Raw genomic sequence first — 992 nt, forward strand, 5'->3', positions numbered from 1 at the left:
CACCCTCCACCCACACACAAAAGAGTAGAACAGATCAATGAAACCAGAAGCTTGTTCTTTGAAATAATTAATAACATTGATAAACCACTCGCCAGTTGGATCAAAAAGAAAAAGGAAAGGACCCAAAGAAATAAAATCACGAATGAAAGAGGAGAGGTCACAACCAACACAGCAGAAATACAAATAATAAGAGAATATTATCAGCAAATATATGCCAATAAAATGGACAATCTGGAAGAAAGAGACAAATTCCTAGAAATATATAAACTAACAAAACTGAAACAGGAAGAAATAGAAAATTTGAACAGACCCATAACCAGTAAAGACATTGACTTAGTTATCAAAAATTTCCCAAGAAAAGAGCCCAGGGCCAGATGGCTTTCCAGGGGAATTCTACCAAACATTTAAGGAAGAGTTAACACCTATGCTCTTGAAGCTGTCCCAAAAAAAGAAATGGAAGGAAAACTTCCAAACGTTTTCTCTGAACCCAGCATTACCTTGATTCCAAAACCAGAAAAAGACTCACTAAAAACGAGAAGTATACACAAATTTTCATGATGAACATGGATACAAAAATCTTCCACAAGATATGAACCAACCAGATCCAACAATACATTTAAACGTTACTCACCACGACCAAGTGGGATTAATACCTGGAATGCAAATCGGGTTCAATATCCACAAAACAATCAATGTGAGTTATCACATCGATAAAAGAAAGGACAAGAACCACATGATCCTCTCAATAGATGCAGAGAAAGCATTTGACAAAATACAGCATCCTTTCTTTTTTTTTTTTTTTTTTTTTTAATTTTTTTTTTCAACGTTTTTTTTATTTATTTTTGGGACAGAGAGAGACAGAGCATGAACGGGGAAGGGGCAGAGAGAGAGGGAGACACAGAATCGGAAACAGGCTCCAGGCTCCGAGCCATCAGCCCAGAGCCCGACGCGGGGCTCGAACTCACGGACCGCGAGATCGTGACCTGGCTGAA

The sequence above is a fragment of the Prionailurus viverrinus genome, unplaced genomic scaffold, assembly GCF_022837055.1.
Source record: "Prionailurus viverrinus isolate Anna unplaced genomic scaffold, UM_Priviv_1.0 scaffold_72, whole genome shotgun sequence".
NCBI lineage: Eukaryota > Metazoa > Chordata > Mammalia > Carnivora > Felidae > Prionailurus > Prionailurus viverrinus.